Source organism: Arachis hypogaea, chromosome 1 (genome assembly GCF_003086295.3).
Source record: "Arachis hypogaea cultivar Tifrunner chromosome 1, arahy.Tifrunner.gnm2.J5K5, whole genome shotgun sequence".
Classification (NCBI taxonomy): Eukaryota; Viridiplantae; Streptophyta; class Magnoliopsida; order Fabales; family Fabaceae; genus Arachis; species Arachis hypogaea.
In genome coordinates, this window is record NC_092036.1 from 65,202,716 (window position 1) to 65,215,998 (window position 13,283).

Below are 13,283 nucleotides of genomic sequence, written 5' to 3' on the forward strand. Positions count from 1 at the left end.
ATAAGTATCTCTATCTTTATTTTATGTTTTATTTATTTTTATCTTCGAAAACCATTATAACCATTTGAATCCGCCTGACTGAGATTTACAAGATGACCATAGATTGCTTCATACCAACAATCTCCGTGGGATCGACCCTTACTCACGTATGGTATTACTTGGATGACCCAGTGCACTTGCTGGTTAGTTGTGCGAAGTTGTGACAAAGTGTAATTCACATTTGAGAGCTCTAAGTCTTTGGCGCCATTGTTGATGATCACAATTTATGTGCACCAATCACCATATCCAAACACCAAAACCCAGATTCTACTCAAGTGTGAGAAGGGATTTCTAGCATGGTTTCATGTTTCCTTTTCCAAGGTTCCCATGAAACCCATTTTGCATTCAATCTATTTTCCAAGTTAATTGAACACTAAGCATGAAAATTGAAATTCCTTCTAGCAAATCAAAGAGAAGATGAAGAGAAGAAGAAATTCACTATCATTAATCCATCAAGTACAACAGAGCTTCCTCTCTCAATGAGAGGGAATTTATCTACTCATAGCTCAGAGAGAAAGTACAAAAGATGGAAGAGATGAAGTGTGAAAGCTAAAAGTGAAATCCCCCAAAACTAAACTCTGTGACTTGCTAACCCCTTTTCCAATACTTCCAAGGGTATTTACACTACTCCTAGATCTAGAAAATAAAAGAAAATTATAAAAGTGAAAAGAAAATTACAATTTGGAGGGAAAAGAAACTCAACAAACGTGATCTTCCAGTTGGCGTGTCTCTGGCGTGTCACGCTCCTTCTATTTCTGATTTGGCGTGCCACGCCTCTTCATTCAGGTGGCACGCCGTCCTCTGTTTCACCCTTAGTGTGCCACGCCTTCGAACCAAAGTGGCACGCCCAGGACATTTGAAATGGCAAAGTAGCCTGGCGTGCCATGCCTTCGAACCAAAGTGGCATGCCCAAGGCTTTTTAAATTGCAAAGCAACCTAGCGTGCCACGCCTTCGAGCCAAAGTGGCACGCCCAATGTCACTTCCCTTATTTCTATGCTTCTGGAGATTTGTACCAGCGTGGCATGCCCAGGGTCTGGCATGCCACGCCTTTCTTAAAGCTTCACCCCCTTGCTGGCGTGCCACGCCTCGTCATCCAAGTGGCATGCCTGAGTTCATTGGCTCCTCTTCTTCCTCTCTGGAAAATACTTCCAGCGTGCCACGCCATGAGACTGGCTTGTCATGCCCTTCATTTGCTTCTTCTTCTTGCTGGCGTGCCACGCCTCATTTCCCAAGTGGCACGCCTGAGTTCACTGGCCCTTAAATTCCTCCTCTGGAAAACACTACCAGCGTGCCACGCCATGAGACTGACATGTTACGCTCTTCATTTGGCATGGTCCCAGAGGTTGGCGTGCCACGCCTGGATGTTCAAGTGGCATGCCAAAGTGAGAAAATTAAGCTGCGGCACGCCTTCGATACCAAGTGGCACGCCCAGCTTTATTTGGCCTCTTTAGGTACCGGCGTGCCACACCTTGTTTCTCAAGTGGCACACCTTAGTGGGACTTCTTGAGCTAGCGTGCCACGCCTTCGATACCAAGTGGCATGCCCATCTTTTGTATTGTCTCCTTGTTCACTGGCATGCCACGCCTTGTTGCTCAAGTGGCACGCCCATTCAATTGTGGGTCTTATAGGCTTTACGTGCCACGCCTTGGTCCTCAAGTGGCATGCCCAAGTGAACTCTGGGGCTGGCGTGCCACGCCTTTGACACAAAGTGGCACACCATAGTGATGGCTCTTCTTGTAACGAGTTCGCGTGCCACGCGTTGCTCCTGGCATGCCACACCCCTTTGATGGTCTTCAATTTTGTTCTCTGGAATGTTGTACCAGTGTGTCACGCCCAGCTTTTGGCGTGCCACGCCAATACATTTTTGTGGCGTTTGTTCCAAGAGACACGCCTGCTTCACACGCCTCACTTGTTTTGTTGTTTTCTTTCCCATTTTTGATGTCTTCTCCACCTAAAATACAGCACAAACTCATTTCAAAGTAATGTACTATGATATTCATCAATTAAGGCATGAATTGCAATGATCAAATGAGATTATGCCTCCTTTATGGTCCTTTTTATGCAAGAAAAAAGGTAGATAATGTAAGTCATCACAACACCAAACTTAAGCTTTGCTTGTCCAAAGCAAATCAATGTGAGTGGTCTTTTTGGTGAATTGAGACTTGACCTTGATCTTCAAAGTGTTCTTGGTGTTCATCTTGACGTTCATAGTGTTCTTGCATGCATCATTAGTTTTGATCCAAAATTTTCATGTTTTTGGTCATTTTTGTATTTTTCTCTCTCCTCATTAAAAATTCAAACATAAAAAATATCTTTTCCTTATTTTACTCATAATTTTCGAAATCTTTGGGTTGACTTAGTCAAAAAATTTTAAAATAAGTTGTTTTTTGGTAGTCAAGTCAAAATTTCAATTTTAAAAGTCTTATCATTTTAAAATATTTTTCAAAAATCAAATCTTTTTCATTTCTCTTATTATTTTTCGAAAATTTAAAAAAATTGATTTTCAAAATCTTTTTCTTAATTTTATTTCAAATTTTCAAAAACTTTACTAACAATTAATGTGATTGATTCAAAAATTTGAAGTTTGTTACTTTCTTGTTAAGAAAGGTTCAATCTTTAAATTCTAAAATCATATTTTTTAGTTTCTTGTTAGTCAAGTAATCAATTTTAATTTTAAAAAGCAAATCTTTCTCAAAATATCTTTTTAATCTTATCTTTTCAAAAATATCTTTTTCAAATCATATCTTTTTCAAAATCAATTTCAAAATCTTTTCTAACTACTTATCTTTTCAAAATTGATTTTCAAATCTTTTTCAACTAACTAATTAACTTTTTGTTTGTTTCTTATCTTTTTCAAAACCACCTAACTACTTTTCTCTCTCTAATTTTCGAAAATTCCTTTCTCTTTTTCAAAATTCTTTTTAATTAACTAATTGTTTCAAATTTTAATTTTAATTTTATTTCTTCTCTCAATTTTCGAAAATCACTAACTATTTTTCAAAAACAATTTTCGAATTCCTCTCTCTCTCATCTTCTTCTATTTATTTATTTAATTACTAACACTCTTCTCTTCATCTAAAAATTCGAACTCTCTTATCCTCTATGTTCGAATTTTTCTCATCCTTCTTCTATTCTTTTCTTCTTCTACTCACATAAAGGAATCTCTATACTGTGACATAGAGGATTCCTATTCCTTTTCTATTCTCTTTTTTTTCATATGAGCAGGAGTAAGGACAAGGACATTCTTGTTGAAGCAGATCCTGAACTTAAAAGGACTCTGAAGAAGAAGCTAAGAGAAGTTAAAGTACAACAATCCAGAGAAAACCTTACAGAGAATCTCAAAAAAGAAAGAGACATGGCCGAACCCAATAACAATGGTGTAGGCGCAAGGAGGATGCTTTGTGATTATACTACACCTACCTCCAATTTTTATGGAAGAAGCATCTCAATTCCTGCCATTGGAGCAAATAATTTTGAGCTGAAACCTCAACTAGTTACTCTAACGCAATAGAACTGCAAGTTTTATGGACTTCCATCAGAAGATCCCTACCAGTTTTTGACTGAGTTCTTGCAGATTTGTGATACTGTTAAGACTAATAGAGTAGATCCTAAAGTCTACAGGCTCATGCTTTTCCCTTTTGCTGTAAGAGACAGAGCTAGAACATGGTTGGACTCACAACCTAAAGATAGCCTGGACTCTTGGGATAAGCTGTTCACGGCCTTCTTGGCTAAGTTCTTTCCTCCTTAAAAGCTGAGCAAGCTTAGAGTGGATGTTCAGAACTTCAAGCAAAAAGATGGTGAATCCTTTTATGAAGCTTGGGAAAGATACAAGTAGTTGACCAAAAAGTGTCCTTCTGTCATGCTTTCAGAGTGGACCATTTTGGATATATTCTATGATGGTCTATCTGAGCTTTCTAAGATGTCACTGGACCATTCTGCAGGTGGATCCATTCACCTAAAGAAAACGCCTGCAGAAGCTCAAGAACTCATTGACATGGTTGCAAATAACCAATTCATGTACACCTCTGAGAGGAATCCTGTGAGTAATGGGACGCCTCAGAAGAGGGGAGTTTTTGAAATTGATGCTCTGAATTCCATATTGGCTCAGAACAAAATGTTGACTCAGCAAGTCAACATGATTTCTCAGAGTCTGAATGGGTGGCAAAATGCATCCAACAGTACTAAAGAGGCATCTTCTGAAGAAGAAGCTTATGATCCTGAGAACCCTGAAATGAGAGAGGTGAATTACATGGGTGAACCCTATGGGAACACCTATAATTCCTCATGGAGAAATCATCTAAATTTCTCATGGAAGGATCAACAAAAGCCGCAACAGGGCTTTAATAATGGTGGAAGAAACAGGTTTAGCAATAGCAAGCCTTTTCCATAATCTTCTCAGCAACAGACAGAGAATTCTGAGCAGAGCCCCTCTAGCTTAGCAAACATAGTCTCTGATCTATCTAAGGCCACTTTAAGTTTCATGCATGAAACAAGATCCTCCATTAGAAACTTGGAGGCACAAGTGGGTCAGTTGAGTAAGAAAATCACTGAAACTCCTCCTAGTACTCTCCAAAAGTAATACAAAAGAGAATCCGAAAAGAGAGTGCAAGGCCATTGATATAATCAATATGGCTGAATGCACAAAGGAGGAGAAGGACGTGAGTCCCAGTGAGGAAGATGATGAGCGGATAATTTATATGCGTTTTGGCATCGTTTTTAGTATGTTTTTAGTATGTTTTAGTTAGTTTTTATTATATTTTTATTAGTTTTTATTTAAAATTCACTTTTCTGGACTTTACTATGAGTTTGTGTGTTTTTCTATGATTTCAGGTATTTTCTGACTGAAATTGAGGGACCTGAGCAAAAATCTGATTCAGAGGCTGAAAAAGGACTGCAGATGCTGTTGGATTCTGACCTCCCTGCAATCGAAGTAAATTTTCTGGAGCTACAGAAGCCCAATTAGCGCGCTCTTAATTGCGTTGGAAAGTAGACATCCTGGGCTTTCCAGCAGTATTTAATAGTCTATACTTTGCTCTAGATTTGATGGCCCAAACCGGCGTTCCAAATCAGCTCAAGACTGCCTGGCGTTTAACGCCAGAACTGGCACAGAAGTGGGAGTTAAATGCCCAAACTGGCACAAAAGCTGGCGTTTAACTCCAAGAAAAGTCTCTACACGAAAATGCTTCAATGCTCAGCCCAAGCACACACCAAGTGGGCCCGGAAGTGGATTTTTATGTCATTTACTCATTTTTGTAAACCCTAAGCTACTAGTTCTCTATAAATAGGACCTTTTGCTATTGTATTTTCATCTTTGGACGTCTAGTTCTTAGATCATGAGGGCTGGCCTCTCGGCCATGCCTAGACCTTGTTCTTATGTATTTTCAACGGTGGAGTTTCTACACACCATAGATTAAGGTGTGGAGCTCTGCTGTACCTCGAGTATTAATGCAATTACTATTGTTCTTCTATTCAATTCAGCTTATTCTTGTTCTAAGATATCACTTGTTCCTCAACTTGATGAATGTGATGATCCGTGACACTCATCATCATTCTCACCTATGAACGTGTGCCTGACAACCACCTCCGTTCTACCTTAGATTGAGTTATCCTTGACACCTCAGGATCTGTGGACCCCACAGGATCCCCACCTACCCACCACTCTCTCTCTTCTTCACCCACTCACCAATCACCTCAATACCTCTTCCCCAAAATCCCTCACCTATCAAATCCCACCATTCTCTTCACCACTCACATCCATCCTTCATAAAACCCCACCTACCTCACCATCCAAATTCAAACCACTTTCCCTCCCAAACCCACCCATAATGGCCGAACCCTACCCCTCTATGCACCCCTATATAAACCCTTCTTTACTCCTTCATTTTCACACAACCTAATCACTACTTCTCACCTTTGGCCGAAACACAAAGCCCCCCATCCATCTCCTACCTTTCTTCTTCTTCTACTCTCTTCTTTCTTCTTTTGCTCGAGGACGAGCAAACCTTCTAAGTTTGGTGTGGTAAAAGTGTTGCTTTTTGTTTTTCCATAACCATTTATGGCACCTAAGGCCGGAGAAACCTCTAGAAAGAGGAAAGGGAAGGCAAAAGTTCCACCTCCGAGTCATGGGAGATGGAGAGATTCATCTCAAGGGTGCATCAAGACCACTTCTATGAAGTTGTGGCCATGAAGAAGGTGATCCCCGAGGTCCCTTTCAAACTCAAAAAGAGTGAATATCCGGAGATCCGACATGAGATCCAAAGAAGAGGTTGGGAAGTTCTTACCAACCCCATTCAACAAGTCGGAATCTTAATGGTTCAAGAGTTCTATGCCAATGCATGGATCACCAAGAACCATGATCAAAGTGTGAACCCGGACCCAAAAAATTGGCTTACAATGGTTGGGGGGAAATGCTTAGATTTTAGTCCGGAAAATGTAAGGTTGGCATTCAACTTGCCCATGATGCAAGGAGATGAACACCCCTACACTAGAAGGGTCGACTTTGATCAAAGGTTGGACCAAGTCCTCATAGACATTTGTGAAGAGGGCGCTCAATGGAAGAGAGATTCAAGAGGGAAGCCGGTTCAACTGAGAAGGCATGACCTCAAGCCCGTGGCTAGGGGATGGTTGGAGTTTATCCAACGCTTAATCATTCCCACTAGTAATCGGTCCGAAGTTACTATAGACTGGGCTATCATGATTCATAGCATCATGATTGGAGAGGAAGTAGAAGTTCATGAGGTTATATCCCAAGAACTTTATAAGGTGGCGGACAAGTCCTCTACCTTGGCAAGGTTAGCCTTCCCTCATCTCATTTGTCACCTCTGTAATTCAGTTGGAATTAACATAGAGGGAGACATCCTCATTGATGAGGACAAGCCCATCACTAAGAAGAGGATGGAGCAAACAAGAGATCCCACTCATGGACATGAGGAAATTCCTCATCATGAAATCCCTGAGATGCCTCAAGGGATGCACTTTCCTCCACAAAACTATTGGGAGCAAATCAACACCTCCCTAGGAGAATTGAGTTCCAACATGGGACAACTAAGGGTGGAGCACCAAGAACATTCCATCCTCCTCCATGAAATTAAAGAAGATCAAAGAATCATGAGAGAGGAGCAACAAAGACAAGGAAGAGACATTGAGGAGCTCAAGCACTCCATAAGATCTTCAAGAGGAAGAACAAGCCGCCATCACTAAGGTGGACCCGTTCTTTAATCTCCTTGTTCTTTATTTTTCTATTTTTCGAATTTTTATGCTTATGTTTGTGTCTTAAAGTTATGAATGTCCTATGAATCCATCACCTTTCTTAAATGAAAACTGTTTTTATTACAAAAGAACAAGAAGTACATGATTTTGAATTCATCCTTAAAACTAGCTTAATTATTTTGATGTGGTGACAATACTTTTTGTTTTCTGAATGTATGCTTGAACAGTGCATATGTCTTTTGAATTTGTTGTTCATGAAGGTTAAAATTGTTAGCTCTTGAAAGAATGATGAAAAAGGAGACATGTTACTGAGGATTTGAAAAATCATAAAAATGATTCTTGAAGCAAGAAAAAGCAGTGAAGTTAAAAAAAAAGCAGAAAAAGCCGATAGCCCTTTAAACCAAAAGGCAAGGGTAATAAAAAGGATCCAAGGCTTTGAGCATCAGTGGATAGGAGGGCCTACAGGAATAACATCCTGGCCTAAGCGGCTAAACTAAGCTGTCACTAACCATGTGCTTGTGGCGTGAAGGTGTCAAGTGAAAACTTGAGACTGAGCGGTTAAAGTCGTGATCCAAGGCAAAAAGAGTGTGCTTAAGAACCCTGGACACCTCTAATTGGGGACTCTAGCAAAGCTGAGTCACAATCTGAAAAGGTTCACCCAGTTATGTGTCTGTGGCATGGATGTATCTGGTGGTAATACAGGAAAACAGAGTGCTTTGGGCCACGGCCAAGACTCATAAAGTAGCTGTGTTCAAGAATCATCATACTTAACTAGGAGAATCAATAACACTATTCGGATTCTGAGTTCCTATAGAAGCCAATCATTCTGAACTTCAAAGGATAAAGTGAGATGCCAAAACTGTTCAGAGGCAAAAAGCTACTAGTCCCGCTCATCTAATTGGAGCTAAGTTTCATTGATAATTTGGAGTCTATAGTATATTCTCTTCTTTTTATCCTATTTGATTTTCAGTTGCTTGGGGACAAGCAACAATTTAAGTTTGGTGTTGTGATGAGCGGATAATTTATACGCTTTTTGGCATTATTTTTAGTATGTTTTTAGTATGTTTTAGTTAGTTTTTATTATATTTTTATTAGTTTTTATTTAAAATTCACTTTTTCTGGACTTTACTATGAGTTTGTGTGTTTTTCTATGATTTCAGGTATTTTCTGGCAGAAATTGAGGGACCTGAGCAAAAATCTGATTCAGAGGCTGAAAAAGGACTGCAGATGCTGTTGGATTCTGACCTCCCTGCACTCGAAGTGAATTTTCTGGAGCTACAGAAGCCCAATTGGCGCGCTCTTAATTGCGTTGGAAAGTAGACATCCTGGGCTTTCCAGAAATATATAATAGTCTATACTTTGCCCGATATTTGATGGCCCAAACTGGCGTTCCAAATCAGCTCAAGACTGCCCAGCGTTTAACGCCGGAACTGGCACAGAAGTGGGAGTTAAACGCCCAAACTGGCACAAAAGCTAGCGTTTAACTCCAAGAAAAGTCTCTACACGAAAATGATTCAATGCTCAGCCCAAGCACACACCAAGTGGGCCCGGAAGTGGATTTTTACGTCATTTACTCATTTTTGTAAACCATAAGCTACTAGTTCTCTATAAATAGGACCTTTTGCTATTGTATTTTCATCTTTTGATCAATTTAGATCTTAGGATCATCTTTGGATGTCTAGTTCTTAGATCATGGGGGCTGGTCTCTCCGCCATGCCTAGACCTTGTTCTTATGTATTTTCAACGGTGGAGTTTCTACACACTATAGATTAAGGGTGGAGCTCTGCTGTACCTCGAGTATTAATGCAATTACTATTGTTCTTCTATTCAATTCAGCTTATTCTTGTTCTAAGATATCACTTTTTCCTCAACTTGATGAATGTGATGATCCGTGACACTCATCATCATTCTCACCTATGAACGTGTGCCTGACAACCACCTCCGTTCTACCTTAGATTGAGTGGATATCTCTTGGATTTCTTAATCAGAATCTTCGTGGTATAAGCTAGAATTGATGGCGGCATTCTTGTGAATCCGGAAGGTCTAAACCTTGTCTGTGGTATTCTGAGTAGGATTCAAGGATTGAATGACTGTGACGAGCTTCAAACTCGCGATTGTGGGGCGTTAGTGACAAACACAAAAGAATCACTGGATTCTATTCTGACATGATCGAGAACCGACAGATGAATAGCCGTGTTGTGACAGAGCGCGTTGAACATTTTCACTGAGAGGACGGGACTGTAGCCATTGACAATGGTGATTCCCATCATACAGCTTGCCATGAAAAGGAGTAAGAAGGATTGGATGAAGACAGTAGGAAAGCAGAGAGACGAAAGGGACAAAGCATCTCCATACGCTTATCTGAAATTCTAACCAATGAATTACATAAGTATCTCTATCTTTATTTTATGTTTTATCATTAATCCTCCGTAACCATTTGAATCCGCCTAATTGAGATTTACAACATGACCATAGCTTGCTTCATACCAACAATCTCCGTGGGATCGACCCTTACTCGCGTAAGGTTTATTACTTGGACGACCCAGTGCACTTGCTGGTTAGTTGTGTGAAGTTGTGATAAAGAGTTGAGATTGCAATTGAGCGTACCATGTTGATGGAGCCATTGATGATCACAATTTCGTGCACCACCATCATACACAACATTCAAGTTGGTAAAATTCTTATCCCTAAGCTTTATTGATGCCAACACATGTTCGCCAGTTTCACTAGCCTTTTCTTTACATATTTTAGGTAGTTTCATGCATTCTCTTATGTAATAAGCAAGTTTTTGGGTGAGTATGCACTTACATCTTGATTCAAGAAAACATTGTGAACTTTACATGATTTCATGAGAATAATGCACGAATTGAATGCTAATTTAGATGATGCAGGATCTCATGATCTAGAACAAAGCTTTGATGCACTTTGTTTGTTTGATTTCAAGCCAAATAAAACATAGAAGAGCCACGTTAGTAGCCAAGTTAGTACCACCAACATAGTCACTAACGTGGAAAGGGAGCAAGCTTGCAACATTAGTGGTAAAGTTAACACCACTAACATCTTCGAAGGCCAACTTAGCCTACGTTAGTTACCACGTTAGATGCACTAACGTGGGGACTAACATGAAAGAAAGAAGAAGCTCCAACGTTAGTGGTGAAGTTAACACCACTAATGTTACAAAGGCCATGAACACCACGTTAAGAGTCATGTTAATGCCATTAACGTGAGCTCTAGCGTGGAGCAAAAAGGATCACCAATGTTAGTGACACTAACTTTGTCACTAACATGGAACAGGCCAAGTTTACCCACGTTAGTAGCCACGTTAGTGCCACTGATGATTGAATTTTTGACGGTTTAGAATTTCACTAATGAAATCTCGTTGTAAAGTATAGTTTCTAAACCAAGCAATAATGCTTTCATACAAAAGATTGTTTGTCACAAGTCACAAACCCCTAAATTTATAAACTGAAGTATTGGAACCTCGGGTCGTTCTCCCTAGGAATTGTAATGAAGTGTCTTGTTATTGGTTGTGAGTTATTTTGGGGTTTTTGAGATTTTAGACAAGAATTATAAGTGGCAAAGAAAATAAACTAACAACTAACAAAGCTCTTGGCAAGATATGAGAACTAGAAGTCCTATCTTAGTTATCCTCCTCAATTGTGACAACAATTTGTCCATTACTCCCATTTAATTAACCTCTAACCATGGAGGAAAGTCAAGTGGATGAATCAATTTGACTCCTCAAGTCCTAATCAACTCCTAAAGGAAAGACTAGCTTTAGAGGTATTCAAATCAATTAGCAACTTCTAATTATTAATCGACAAAGGAATTATATAACTCAAGAGTCACTAATTACTCTACCTAGGCCAAGAGGAACAAAATCTATACTAAAGCTAAAAGAGGCATTTTATCAAACACATAAGAGGCACAAAAGGAAAGAATATGAAATCTATAACAAGAATGAAATCTAACAACAATTATTGCAATGAATTAACAACAACAATCAAAAGGAACACAATTATTATGAATTACCTCTAATTGAATTGAAAGAAGAGAGAAGAAACAAAAGTAGATCTACAACAAAATATAGAATCAACATAAAAGAGATTACAACAAAAGAGTAGAGGAAGATGAATGTAACAACAAAGAATTGAGAGATAGAAGTAGAAGAAAGCAAAGATTAAAACCTAGATCTAAGAACTAAACCTAATCCTAACCCTAATCCTAGAGAGAAGTGAGAAATTCTCTCTCTAAAACTAACTCTAAACTAATCCTAATGAGTGTGAATGATCAAAAGTCTAGCATCCCTTTGCTCTTCAATCCTTGGCTTTAAATAGCAGTTTGGGCACCAAAGTTGGTTTAGATTGGGCCCATCATCTCCTCAGAATTTGTTGGGTGCGAATTCACTTAAAAATCATGTATTAGCATCGACACGTACGCGCACAGCACGCGTACGCGTCCATGGGCCATTTCGTAAAGTGCACGCGAGCGTCCATGGGCAAGTTCAACTCTTTGGCTTTTCATGATTTCTCCACTTTGCATGCTTTTCTCTTCACTATTTTGATCCATTCCTAGCCTTTTCAATCTGAAATCACTAACAAATACATCAAGGCATCTAGTGGAATCAAAAGGAGATTAAAATCATCAAGTTAAAGGCCTAAAAAGCATGTTTTCACATCTAAGCACAAATTAGGAGAAAATCATAAAACCATGCTATTTCATTGAATAAATGTGGGTAAAAGGTCATAAAATCCCTAAAAATCAATACAAGATAAACCCTAAAAACGGGGTTTATCAGCCACTAACGTAAGAGGTAACGTGGAGCAAGGATAAGGAGCCAACGTTAGTGACACTAACTTTGTCACTAACACTGGAGATGGACAATATGCCCACGTTAGTGGCCACATTAATGCCATTAACGTGAGCACTAACGTGGAAGGGGGAAAGTTTTGTAACGTTAGTGACAAAGTTAGTGTCACTAACGTCTTCGTGTCATGGCATGCCTACGTTAATAGCCACGTTAGTAACACTAACGTGGACCATTATCGTGGGAGAAAGACAAGGTTGTAGCATTATTGGCAAAGTTAGCGCCAATAACGCTAGCGAAGGATAGGAAAGGTTACGTTAGTGGTCACGTTAGTGCCATTAATGCGTGAGTTAACGTAGCTCAAATGGGTTGGGACGTTAGTGACAAAGTTAATGTCACTAACGTCTTCGAACCAGGATTTACACTTAACGTTAACACCACTAACGCCTTGACTAAACGTAAACCATGCTTGACTCAACTTCTTTCTGCAAGCAAAGCTAAGCCCACTGAAGTCTGTAACTGCTTCAACAGATAGAGGATCAGAAGAGTAGTATATATAGGAGTAGTTTTGAACTAGAGGGCAATTCAGATTGGGATCTGGGGATCCAAGACTTGTAAACACTCTGTATATTTACTTTCTCTGCAATTTAGTTTACTTTATAATGCACTCTTCATTTATGCTTTCGATTTTCAGAGCTATGAACAACTAAACCCCCTTTCATTGGGTTAGGGAGCTCTGTTGTAATTTGATAGATCAATTGTAGTTTTTATTCTTCTTCCTCTTTCTTTTCTCTTAATTTTACTAGAAAGCTTTCGATCTTCATCCAATTGGTTAGTTATCTAGGAAAAGAAGCTCTCCATAATTGGATCTCCTCGGAACCTTGGAAGAGGAATGAGGAGATCATGCTAGAAATGCTTTCACATGCTGGACCAAATTGGGGTTTTGATGGATATAGTAACATATAATCCTACCAAAACTTTGATTTGGGAATGCATGTGGTATAATCAGTGACCATACTTCATCTCTTCCCATGAGCAATTAAATCAAGGAATTGGGCAATTGTTCAAGCTTAGAGAGATCGAGTTTCCAAGGAATTGGGATCCAATCACTTAAGATTGCTAAGGAGATCAATGAATGCATTGATTGAGGAAGAGATGAAGATGAACTTAATCCAGAGAATACGACATCTCCTAAGCCCAATGAATTCCCCATTTCTGATCTTACCC

At 39.4% G+C, this 13,283-nt stretch overlaps 1 non-coding gene across 1 annotated transcript; it reads right to left on the bottom strand.

Moving 5' to 3' along the window:
• Positions 1-3,797: 3,797 nt before the first annotated feature.
• Positions 3,798-3,905, bottom strand: LOC112714077 (small nucleolar RNA R71). Its single transcript, XR_003159037.1, has one exon. It is a non-coding gene; the product is annotated as a small nucleolar RNA R71 (small nucleolar RNA).
• Between the last annotated feature and the right edge of the window lie 9,378 nt (positions 3,906-13,283).